Raw genomic sequence first — 12825 nt, 5'->3', positions numbered from 1 at the left:
CCGGATCTGAGCCACATCTGTAATCTACATCACAGCTCACTGCAATGCCAGATCCTTAACCCACTGAGTGAGGCCAAGGATCAAACTCACATCCTCAAGGATCATAGTTGGGTTTGTAACCTGCTGAGCCACAACAAGAATTCCTCTAGTTACTGTTTTTTATGAATAACATTGCTGTGAACATTTGATTACATGTTTTTGCCTGGACTTCTGCTTTCATTTCATTTCTTTTATTCATTTTTAAACTTGGGTTATTCAGAAATATTTTAAAAGTTTTACATGGCTAGTTATATCTCATTGCTTGTTTTATTGCTAGGTCAGCTAACTCTGATGATAAAACAAAAACTTAACATGTGCCTTAACATCATTTCATTGTAATTAATAGTCATCTACAGGAGTTACCATTCATACAGTAATGGCAAACTTATTTTGTAAGGAGTTCATGTAATACATTTTTTAGGCTTTGTGAGTTATGTGTCTCTTGGCAAGTGTTCAACTAATGTTGTAGTTGGCTCTGTTTTGGTAAAATTGAAGGTTAGGTCTGGCCTGCTTCTTGTTAACTCCGGTTCTGTATGTTGAAGTTGTGATTGATATAGGATATTCAGCTAATAAATCAATTTTGAATGCAATGTTGGACTTTCTTTTCAGTTGTATATTATGTATAACTAGCAGTGGATTCTCACATTCCTTTGCACATTTTTTTGGTATAACTCAGACTGTTGTTGTCCTTAAATTGTAATCGATGTGTCAATGCTTTTGTGAAGTCCTCTCCTGCTCTTCTGGTAGAGCAGAATATTTATTTTTTATTTTTTTTGCTTGTTTGTTTCTTTTTGTTACTGTTCATTTTAGGGCCACCCAGGTGGCACATGGAAGTTCCAAGGCTATGGGTGGAGTTGGAGCTGCAGCAGCTGGCCTGTACCGCAGCCACAGCAACACCAGATCTGAGCTGTGTCTGTGACGTATGCTATAGCTCATAGCAATGCCGGATCCTTAATCCACTGAGCGATGCCAGGGATCGAACGTTTGTCCTCATGGATCCTAGTTGGGTTTGTTACCACTGAGCCAAAACAATGAGAACTCCTATTGTTTGGTTTGTTTAATGTCCTAATTTATTTCCATTATAATACTTTCTATGTAATGTTCCCTTTCCTCACACTCTTCTATAAGACTAAGCTCCTTGAAAGCTGTGATAATATATTGTTAATATTTGAATTTCTAGCAGTAGCATAATGTTACATACTGTATTAAATACTTAAGAAATAAGTGAAATGATTCGTTCTTGGTCTGCCCTAGTTACAGTATTTTTTAAAAATAAGAAGCATGTATTACTCAACAAGAAATATAGTAAGAATTTTTGATGGGCTTATGCATGTCTCTCATAACAGCTTGAGAAATAGAGCACATGAGAAGAATTTGAGTGTCTTAGTCTTTTTCTGAAGGAGGAGAGATTTGGGCTCTTTCAGAGATAACCACTGAGGAGTATGTAGACAGTGACGATACACAGGAACCTGTCTTAATAATCAAAGAGGCACCACGGGACAATGGAATATTGCTTGGCCTATAACAGCACCCTCATAATTACTCTTTCCTGTAACTCAGTCTCTGCAACTTTACGGCTGTGCTACTTTTTTTTTTTCTTTTACAGCCATTAAGGATTAACCCTCATTCTCCTTTTCACTTGCTCATCGTTTCTTCTCATTCTTGTTTCTTTTGTCCCAAAGCTTCTATTTTTTACCCCTTCAGCTTCTGCCCTATCCTGCACACTCACTTTGCTGAGGAAGAACAGTGTCTGTCAGTAACAGTTCTTGGTGTTTCTTATACAAGACAATATAGATTATATAGTTATACAGGAGAATACTGTACTTACAGGTTACTGGTGACCGCCTTGATATGGCTTCCTTTGAGCTAGCTTTGTTTCCATGACCTAATCGGTCATGGCTGAGGACCTGAAATACGGTGAACCACACATAAAGAATTGCCCAAGGGAGTTCCCGTTGTGGCGCAGTGGTTAACAAATCTGACTAGGAACCAAGAGGTTGCGGGTTCAATGCCTGCCTTGCTCGGTGGGTTAAGGACCTGGTGTTGCTGTGAGCTGTGGTGTGGGTCGCAGATGCATCTTGGATCCTGCATTGCTGTGGCTCTGGCATAGGCCAGTGGCTACAGCTCCTATTAGACCCCTAGCCTGGGAACCTCTGTATGCCGCAGGAGCGGTTCAAGAAAAGGCAAAAAGACAAAAAAAAAAAAAAAAAAAAAAGTTGCCCAAGCTGAAGAAGGGCGTGGGTACTGCCAGTGCTGCTCAAAGCATGGGAGCTATGGTTATACTTTTTTTTTTTTTTTTTTTTCCCGTCTTTTTAGAACTGCACCCACAGTATATGGGGGTTATCAGGCTAAGGACTGAATTGGAACTGTAGCTGAAGGCCTACACCACAGCCACAGCAACCCCAGATTTGAGCTGTGTCAACAACCTACACCATGGCTTACGGCAGCATCAGATCCATAACCCATTGAGCGAGGCCAGGGATTGAACCTGCATCCTCATGGATGCTAGATTTGTTTCCGCTGAGCCATGATGGGAACTCCTGCAGTCTTACTTTTATGTTAAAATATACATTAAAACAATACTTAATCTCCATAGTTAATTTGCGATTTAAATATTGCTTTTTAGAATAAGGTTTTCATTTGAAACTAAAAATCATTGCATTAAGTTTACTAGAATTTTTTTTCTTATGAAAGAATAGAGTAATATTGTTAACTGATTACTGAGGAAAGTAATTATGCTGCTTAAATCTTAATAGACTTGTCTCTATAAAGTTAAATTTTATAAAGGTTTTTTCTTTCAGACACAGATGGAAATTAACTTTTTTAGCTTACAAAACTTTATATATGAAGATCTAGAATTAGTTTTATTAGCAGAACTTTTCAGGACCATTAGTCTTTATGTGCGTCATATGATGTTGATTCAGTGATAGATTATTGCTTAATTTTAGGCGATAAATTAAAATTTAATGTAAGTTCACTTCTTTGCTTTCAACTCCAGACCTTAAACATGTCAGAATCATGCATTTCTTTTCTCCCCTTTGTTTAGTACAGTCTTTTGAAAGTAAGTTTTAAGAATCTTATTTATTTTTACTACCTAGGTAGGTATTTTTGATAAAAAGTTTTTTCATGTTTATACAAGACTTTATGAAAAGTTTCAAGTATTCTGAATCATTCAGTTTTTGTAATTAGGTTTAAAAGTTATGTATCATCATTTATTTGTGACTAAACTGAGGTTCTGAAAGTTAACTTGTTGGGAGTTCATACAGCCAGTATGCAACAGCCTTAAGACTATGAAGTAGAATTTTCTTCTCTAAATTTAGTATTTTTGGATTTTGATTCTGTGAAATGTGTAAAAATGTAGAAAATATTTTTCAGAAGCTTACTTGTAGGTATAAATATTAAAATCAAATCTAGGTTCATAATAACACAGATGCAGAGCTCTGGACTGGGAGTTATGAAACCTGACTGCATTCTTCAACCCTCTAGCTGCATGAACAATGAACAAACTTGACTTTCTTCCCTTGCTGTGGCTTGTGGATATAATTGACATATAACATTGTGTAAATTTAAGAGGTATAATGTGATAATTTGCTACAGGTATATATTGTGAAATAATTAACTGCAATAGGGTTATTAACACATACTTCATATAATTACCATTTTTGTCGTTGTGGTCATGGTGGTGTGTGTTTTTTTGTTTTTTGGTAGTATCTTTTAACAATGAAAGTTTGGACTGGATTTATGAATTCTCTTCCAGCTCTAAAATGCAGTGATTCTCTGAAGCTGTGATAGTTTCTTTTATGAATATTTTTATTTTTCATGGTTTATAAGCATGAGAAGTCATAGTTTGTGTTTAAGATAGACACTTTTTATTATTGTTGTTAAATATTAGCCCTCATTTTCTGTACTCTTATTGTAAAAAAATATTACACTCCTGTATAGGTACAACTAAACTGAATAACTTTGGTCAAGTTATTATAAAGAGAGAAAGAAAAGAAGAGAAAAGAAAAACATCTAGGTACATTTTGATGTCTTTGTTTACAGTATTTACTTTTTCTGAAGTTGAGGCACATTCATCTTAGAAATTTGTTGCCATTCAGACTGCTTTGAAATCCAAGGGTGCTTTTGAGGTTTTATATTAACTATTTTTGTTCTGTTCACTTTGTCTAGACATTTCCATTTTAAACTTTGGGGAAACTTTAATGTTGTTGTTTAATCTTTTTATTCTTGGAGCTCCTAATTTATTTAAATGCATTTGGTATAAGAAAGCAAAAAAGAAATAAGTAGGAAGTTGTTTTTGCCTTGAATGTAAAATCCCTATGATGTACCCTCAATTAGATAAAGTACTTTTACAGTTAATTTCTTTGACTTTTTATCCTCATTACACTGTTTCCAGAAAGCCTTTTCTTTCTTCTAGCAGAAGCTTCCAACTTCATCTATATACAGGAATACTTGAGTTGAATTTAATTATCACCCTAAGAATCCTCTCTATCTTAGCTCATTTTAGTAACATCATTTGCTTATGAACTGCCTCAGAGTTTTTCAGAAAGAAATTTTTAAGAGCTTATTATTCCTTACATAGGGTATTTAAAATTTTTAAACTTGAAAATTATATAAGTAAATGAGTTTTAAACTTTCAAATCTTTTAAGTTTTTAGCACTTTTAATTATGTTTTTGAAAATATAACAGCTTTATTGAGGTATAATTCACATACCTACATGTAACTTCTTAAATCTTTAAAAAATTTTTTGCTTTTTATCATTTTACTTTTTAATTTTTATGTAATGCACACATATTAGCTTTTCAAAGTTTTTTATTGAATTTTTTAACTTTGAAATTATATAAGAAAGTTTAAGAAAATCTTGCAATACAGAAGGAAGAAATAGTTCATAAAACCTTTTGTTTTACACTCGTGTTTTATATGCATGTGGTTTTCATCATACTTTTTTGTGTCGTTTTATCTTTTTTTTTTTTTTTTTTTTTTTTTTTAGGGTCACTCCCATGGCACATGGAAGTTGCCAGGCTAGGGGTCAAATTGGAGCTGCAGCTGCTGCCCTACAGCACAGCCACAGCAATGTGGGATCTGAGCTGTGCTTGCAACCTACACTGCAGCTCATGGCAACACCAGATCCTTAACTCACTGAGTGAGGCCAGGGATTGAACCCACATCCTCATGGATTCTATTCAGGTTTGTTACCACTGAGCGACGACAGAAACACCTCATCATACTTTTGTAAGGTCTTTTCTTAGTTTGCCGTTGATATGATGTTAACATCTTTTTTTTCTTTTTTCTTTTTTTTTTTTTTTTTTTTTTTTTTGTCTTTTTGCCTTTTCTAGGGCTGCTCCCGTGGCATATGGAGGTTCCCAGGCTAGGGGTCTAATTGGAGCTACAGCTGCCGGCCTACGCCAGAACCACAGCAACGTGGTATCCAAGCCGCATCTGTGACGTACACCACAGCTCATGGCAACGCTGGATCTTTAACCCACTGAGCAAGGCCAGGGATCGAACCCACAACCTCATGGTTCCTAGTTGGATTCATTAACCACTGCACCATGACGGGAACTCCTTATCTATCTTGTTGTATGTGATTATGGCTTATTTTACTGGCCATATAATTATCCACCAAACAAGTGAATTACCACAAAGGAAGGAAGAGGGAAGATAACAACAACATAAACACCATGAAAACATAAAGAGCAGGTAGGAGAGCAAACCACTGCTGATGGAGGTGATGCTGTGCTAGTTTGGGACCTAGTATTCACAGGGCACAGCAGCCTTTTTTTCTGCCCTGGAAAAGCCACTTTGTATGTAAGAAGTTCCATCATCATGAGACCATCATGCTGTGAGGAAGCACATACCAGCCATGGGGTGATGACAGGGAGAGATGTACCGAGGCACCAGACTTGAGAGTGAAACCTCCCTTTACTGAGCGCAGCTTGAGTGAGTAATCCCAGGGATACCACATGGAACATTTGACCCCTGTCTCAATTGTGAGAAATAACAACTTGTTTATAATGAGTGATTTGGGGCTGCTTTCTTTTGCAGCAATAGATAATTGATACAGCAGCCAAATGGATTTTGAAGTATAGAGACTGCCATCCACATAGAATCCAGGGGATATTGTTCCTATGAATATTTCCTTAGGAATATGATTGAAAATGTACTTGAGACAGTCAAAATGACCAGAGAAACATCAAAGTAAAAACTAGTGATGAGCCTTAGAACTAGGAATAAATGAGGGATAAAAAGTAGTGTGTCGTGGCTCTTATGACAGAAAATTCAACTGTAAAAACTTTGTGGGGAGAGTATGTACAGAACAGTTTTTGAGAACTTTCTTTAGCAGTCTTATTTGTGTTTGTAGTATTGGTTTTGTATTCAGGTAATTTTTTTTCTGTACAGTAAAGCAAACAAATACTTGTTTTAAAGTGTTAATTATAGTTGATCTATAATGTGTTAATTTCTATTGTACAACAAAGTGATTCAGTTATACTTACATGCATATCCATTGTTTTTAAGATTCTTTTCCTATATAGGTTATTATAGAATATTGGGTAGTTTTGCCTGTGCTATACAGTACGTCCTTGTTGATTAATCTATTTTATGCATAGTAGTGTGTATATGTTAATCCCAAACTCCTAATTTATCCCTCCCCCTCACCTTTCTTCTTTGGTAAGCATAAGTTTGTTTCCAAAGTCTGTAAATCTGATTGTTTTGTAAATAAGTTCGTTTGTATCATCTTTTTAGATTCCATGTATAAGTAGTATCATATATTTGTCTTTCTCTGACTTGCTTCACTTAGTATGACAATCTCTAAGTCCATCTAAGTTGCTGCAAATAGTATTGTTTCATTCTTTTTTATGGTTGAGTAATATTCTATTGTATATATTTACCATATCTTCTTTATCCGCTCCTCTTTTGATGGACATTTAGATAGCCTCTGTGTCTTGGTTTTTGTAAATAGTGCTGCACAGAGATTGGGGTACATGTATCTTTTTGAATTATGGTTTTCTACAGACATGTGCCCAGAATTGGGATTGCTGCATCATACGGTAGTTCCAATTTGAATGTTTTGAGGAACCTCTATATTGCTTCCCATAGTGGTTGAATCAGTTCACATTCCCACCAACAGTGTAAGAGTGTTATACCTTTTCTTTGCATCCTTGCCAGCATTTATTGTATGTAGACTTTCTGATGATGGCCATATTGCCTGGTATAAGGTGGTACTTCATAGTAATTTTGATTTGCATTTCTCTAATAATTAATGATGTTGAGCATCTTTTCATGTGTTTTTTTGGCCATCTTTCTTATCTGGAGAGATGTCTATTTAGATCTATCCATTTTTTGGTGGGGTTGTTTTGTTTTGTTTTTGATATTGAGCTGCATGAGGTATTTGTATATTTTGGAGATTAATCCCTTGTTATTCACTTTATTTGCAAGTATTTTCTCCAATTCTGTAGGTTGTCTTTTCATTTTGTTTATGGTCTCCTTTGCTGTGCAAAATCTTTTAAGTTTAATAAGGTCCCATTTGTTTATTTTATCTATTTACTTATTTATTGCTTTTCAGGGCCACACCTGTGACATATGGAGGTTCCCAGGCTAGGGATAGCTGCCAGCCTATGAAGCAGCCATGGCAACACCAGATCCAAGCCACATCTATGGCCTATGCCACAGCTGGAGGCAATATCAGATCCTTAACTCACTGAGCGAGGCCTGGGATCAAACCTGAATCCTCAAGGATACTGATCAGGTTCTTAACCTACTGAGCCACAACAGAAACTCGTTATTTTTGTTTATTTTCATTATTCCAGGAGGTGGATGCAAAAAATATCGATGTGGTTTATGTCAGAGAGGGTTCTGCCTGTGTTTCCTCTGAGAGTTTTTTTATTTTTATTTATTTATTTATTTTTTATTTTTTTGTTTTTTTAGGGCCACATTCATGACATATGGAGTTTCCCAGTGTAGGGGTCCAGTCAGAGCTACAACTGCCAGCCTACACCACAGCCACAGCAATCCCAAAACCAAGCCACATCTGCAACCTACACCACAGCTCATGGCAACGCTGGATCCTTAACCCACTGAGCACCTCTGACAGTTTTATAGTATCTGGTCTTACATTTAGGTTTTTAATCTATTTTGAGTTTATTTTTGTGTATAGTGTTAGAGAGTATTCTATTTTTATTCTTTTACGGGTAGCTGTCCAGTTTTTCCAGCACCACTTATTAAAGAAAGTGTCTTTTCTCCATTATGTATTTTTTCTGCTTTGTCATAGATTAGTTGTCCATAGGTGTATGGGTTTTCTTCTGGGCTTTCTATCCTGTTCCATTTATCTGTCTGTTTCTGTGCTAGCACCACACTCTTTTGATTACTATAGCTTTGTAGTCTGAAGTCGGAGAGCCTGATATGTGCAGGCCCATTTTTCTTTCTCAGGATTGCTTTGGCTCTTCCAGGTCTTTAGCATTTCCATACAAATTTTAAAATATTTTGTTCTAGTTCTTGAAAATGCCACTGGTAATTTGATAGGGTTTGCACTGAGCCTGTAGATTGTCTGGGGTAGTAAAGTCATTCTGACAGTATTGGTTCTTCAAATCTAAGAAAATAGTTTATTTTTCTATCTGTTTGTTTCACCTTTGATTTCTTTCAAAAGTGTCTTATAGTTTTCAGGGTACAGGTCTTTTGCCTCCTTAGGTAGTTTTATTCTTAGGTATTTTATTCTTTTTGATGTAGTGGCAAATGGGATTGTTTCCTTAATTTCTCTTTCTGATCTTTTCTTGTTACTGTATAGAAATGTGAGTGATTTTTGCGTCCTGCAACTTTATCGAATGCACTGATGAGCTCCAGTAGTTTTCTGATAGTATCTCTAGGATTTTCCATGTATAGTGTCATGTCATCTTCAAACAGGGACAGTTTTACTTCTTTTCCAATTTGGATTCCTTTTATTTCATTTTCTTCACTGATTGCCATGGCTAGACTTCCAAAACTATGTTGAATAAAAGTGGCAAGAGTGGACATCCTTGTCTTGTTCCTGATCTTGGCGGAAATTCAGCTTTTCACTGTTGAGAATGAGCTCTGGTTTTGTCATATATGGCCTTTATTATGTTCAGGTTACCTCTATGCCCACTTTCTGACGGGTTTTTATTATAAGTGGGTGTTGGATTTTGTCAGAAGATTTTTCCGCAGCTATTTAGATGATTTTGTGGCTTTTATTCTTCAGTTTGTGTGGTGTATAATACTGATTTGCAGATAATGAAAAGTCCTTGCATCCCTGGGATAAATCCTTCTTGATCATGGTATATGATTTTTTAAATGTATTGTTGGATTCAGTTTCCTAGTATTTTGTTGGGGATTTCTGCATCTGTATTCATCAGTGATATTGGCCTGTAATTTTCTTTCCTGTTGTATCTTCATTTGGTTTCAGTATTAGGGTAATGGTGGCCTCATAGAATGAGTTTGGGAGTGTTCTTTTCCCCTGCAGTGTTTTTGTTTGTTTGTTTGTCTGTCTTTTCTAGGGCTGCACCCATGGCATATGGAGGTTCCCAGTCTGGGGGTCTAATCTGAGCTGTGGGCACCAGCCTACGCCAGGGCCACAGAAACGTGGGATCTGAGCCATGTTAGCAACCTAAAACACAGCTCACAGCAACCGCTGGATCCTTAACCCACTGAGCAAGGCCAGGGGTGGAACCTGCAACCTCATGGTTCCTAGTCAGATTCGTTTCCGCTGTGGAACTCCCCTGCAGTGTTTTGAAATAGTTGCAGAAGGATAGAAATTAACTTCTCTCTAAATGTTTGATAGAATTCACCTGTGAAGCCATCTGGTCCTTGACTTTGGTTTGTTGGAGGTTTTTTGTTTGTTTGGTTTTTTTTTTTTGTTTGTTTTCCTTTTTGACCGCACCCACAGCACATGTCAGTTCCTGGGCCAGGAAACTATGCCACAGCTGCAGCAATGCTGGATCCTTATCCTACTGCTCTGGGGTGGAGATTGAACTGGTGCCTTCACAGAGACAAGCTGGATCACTAACCCTCTGTGCCACTGGGGGAACTCCATGCTGTTGGAAGTTTTAAGATTACAGTTTCAATTTCAGAACTTGTGATTGGTTTGTTCATATTTTCTGTTTCTTCCTTGCTCAGTCTTGAAAGATAACACCTTTCTAAGAATTTGTCCATTTTTCATTCTAAATTGTCTGTTTTTATTGGCATTCTGTTGGTTGTAGTAGTTTCTAATGAACTTTTGTATAATCCATGGTGTCAGTTGTAACTTCTTTTTCATTTCTAATTTTATCGGTTTGAGCCATCTCCCTTTTTTTCTTGATGACTGGCTAAAAGTTTCTTAATTTTGTTGATCTTTTCAAAGAACCATCTTTTAGTTTCATTGATATTTTCTATTTCCTTTTCTTTTAGTTTCATTGACCCTTTCTATTGTTTTCATCTCTATTTATTTCTGCTCTGATCTTTATAATTTCCTTCTAATTTTGGGTTTTTTTTTTCTTTCTTTAATTGCTTTAGCTATAAGTTCTTTATTTTAGATTTTTCTTTTTCCCTAAAGTAAGCTTGTATAGCTATAAAATTCCTTGTTAGAACTGCTTTTGCTGTATCCTGCAGGTTTTGGATTATCATGTTTTCTTTTTCATTTGTCTCTAGGTAGTTTTTGATTTCTTCATTGATTCATTGATTGTTTAGTAGCATATTGTTTAGTATCCACATGTTCATATTTTTTTGCAGTGTTTTTTTTTTTTTTTCCTATAGTTGATTTTTTTTTTTTTTTTTTTCCTGTAGTCTTATAGTGTTGTGGCTAGAAAAGATGCTCAATGTGATTTCGGTATTCTGAGATTTAACAAGGCTTGATTTGTGTCCCAGCATGTAATCTATCCTGGAGAATGTTCCATTTGCATTTAAGAAGAATGTGTATTCTGCTGCTTTTGGGTGGAGTGTTCTATAAATAATGATTAAGTCCACCTGGTCACATTTCATATGATTTTTTTGTTTGCTTTTTTTTAGGGCTATGCCCATGTCATATGGAAGTTCCCAGGCTAGGTGTCAAATTGGAGCTTCAACTTCCAGCCTCTGCCACAGCCATGGCCACACCAAATCCAAGCTGCTGCTCCACCTTTCTTTTGATTTTTAGAATACCTTTTTCCATCCTCTCACTTTTAGTCTATATATGTCCTTAGATCTGAAGTGGGTCTCTTGTGGGCAGCATACTCTCCTTAGGATTACTGATTTTGTGCTCATATTTGTGTGTTGATGATTTCCTACCTTTACTGTATGTTTGCCTTCCTAGTAAGCCTTCTCATTTGTAATTTTCTTGTTCCTTGTTGTGGCCTTTTCTGCCTAGAGAAGTTCCTTTAGCACTTGCTCTAAAGCTGGTTTGGTGGTACTGAAGTCTCTTAGCTTTTGCTTGTTTCTAAAGCTTTTGATTTTTCTGTTGAAATGGAGCAAGAACATTGCTGGGTAGAGTATTTTGGGTTGTAGGTTTTTGCCTTTCATCACTTTAATTATATTGTACCACTCCTTTCTGTAGTATTTCTGCTTAAAAAGCAGCTGGTAATCTTATGGGTTTCCCTTGTATGTTAGTTGTTGCTTTTCCCTAGTTGCTTTTAATACTTTGTCTTTAATTTTGATAAATTTGATTAATATGTGTCTTGGTGTATACCTTCTTGAGTTTATCCTGTATGGTACTCTCTGTGCTTCCTTGAGTGAGTGTTTACTTCCCCACATTAGGGAAGTTTTTGGCTATTATCTCTTCACATGTTTTCTCTGGTCGTTTCTCTCACTCCTCCTTCTGGGTCCCTGTTTAATGTGAATATTGGTGCATTTAATGTAGTCCCACAGTTCTCTTAGACTGTCTTAATTTCTTTTCGTTCTGTAATTCTGTTCCACCCGTCTGTCTTCCGTCTCACTTATTTGTTCTTCTGCTGCAGGTATTCTATTGATGCCTTCTAGTGTATTTTTCACTTGGGTTATTTTATTAATCATCTCTGTTCATTAAATCAACAATTTCTTTCTTTTCTTTTCTGCTTTTTAGGACCACACCTGTGGCATATGGACGTTCCCAGGCTAGGGGTCGAATCGGAACTGCAGCTGCTAGCTTGTGCCATGGCTACAGCAACGCAGGATCTGAGCCACATGTGCGGCCTACACCATGCTCATGGCAATGCCAGATCTCTGTCTCCGACTCCCTAAGTGAGGCCAGGGATTGAACCTGCACCCTCATGGATACTAGTTGGATTCTTTTCTGTGTGCCACAGTGGGAACTCCAAAAGCTTCAATTTCTTTGTTAAGCATTTTTTGTGGTTTCTCAATCTGTGGCTCCATTTTTTTCCCTGAGATCTTGAATCATCCTTACTATCATTATTTGGAAGTATTTCTCCTGTAAGTTGCCTAGCTCCGCGTTCCTTAATTGTTCTGGGGTTTTGTCTTTTTCTTTCATCTGGAGTTATTTCTCTGCCATTTCATTTTGTCCTGCTGTCCATGTTTGTAGTCTTCTTTGTGCGGGCTGCAGGGGTGTATGCTTCTGGAGGCTACCCTTTTGTGTGTGAAGTTGATCCAGGGGCTTGTGCTGGCTTCCTAACGGGAGGGACTTGTGCCTCAAGTGGCACTGGTGTGAGGAGCCAGCTAGTTCTCATCCCTCTAGTGGGTAGGGCTGTGTCGAGGGGTGTGATTAAAGGTCACTCTATACCTAGGATGACTTTAGGCAGCCTGTCTGCTGATGGGTTGGGCTGTGTTCCTACCCTGTTAGTTGTTTGCCTGGGACTTCTGAGCAACTTGAGCCTGCAGGCTCTTGTTGGATG

General features: G+C 37.0%; 1 protein-coding gene across 4 annotated transcripts in view; it reads left to right on the top strand.

The window, feature by feature from the left end:
• COG5 (component of oligomeric golgi complex 5) overlaps positions 1–12825 on the top strand; it is a 277016-nt gene that overhangs the window by 24760 nt on the left and 239431 nt on the right. The gene's annotated exons all lie outside the window — the stretch shown is intronic.

This window comes from Sus scrofa, chromosome 9 (genome assembly GCF_054392235.1).
Source record: "Sus scrofa isolate SSC_HxYL_T2T_F1_AM1 chromosome 9, Sscrofa_HxYL_maternal_Yorkshire_Landrace_v2.0, whole genome shotgun sequence".
In the NCBI taxonomy this organism is placed as follows: Eukaryota; Metazoa; Chordata; class Mammalia; order Artiodactyla; family Suidae; genus Sus; species Sus scrofa.
Note: the sequence above shows the minus strand (reverse complement) of the source record. Positions and strands in the feature narration are given on the sequence as shown.